The 258-nt window shown below is 49.6% G+C and overlaps 1 protein-coding gene across 5 annotated transcripts in view; it reads left to right on the forward strand.

The window, feature by feature from the left end:
• The window catches only part of LOC119587725, a 21,137-nt gene that overhangs the window by 2,495 nt on the left and 18,384 nt on the right, over window positions 1-258 (forward strand). The window lies entirely within an intron of this gene.

A 258-nucleotide genomic window follows, 5' to 3' on the forward strand; every position in this document is an offset into this window, starting at 1 on the left:
AAGTGGAGAACAAGAGAAGCAGTGAAGGAGAGAGAAGAGGAGAAAGGGAGAGAGAGGATGGGAGGAGGAAAGAGGAAGACATAGGAGAATAGATTGAAAAAAAAAAAAAATAGGTTCGTAGACTACAGAAAACCTCATGAGGCTCGTTGTCCCCACGCAAATGGGGCGGAGGATCGTCTCGTTTTATGCGCTGCTGTTGGGAGCCTCGTTCTTACCATACTTTACTCTCGGTGCCCGAGGAACGGGGGTGTGGGGGTG

This window comes from Penaeus monodon, chromosome 23 (assembly GCF_015228065.2).
Source record: "Penaeus monodon isolate SGIC_2016 chromosome 23, NSTDA_Pmon_1, whole genome shotgun sequence".
Lineage (NCBI taxonomy): Eukaryota > Metazoa > Arthropoda > Malacostraca > Decapoda > Penaeidae > Penaeus > Penaeus monodon.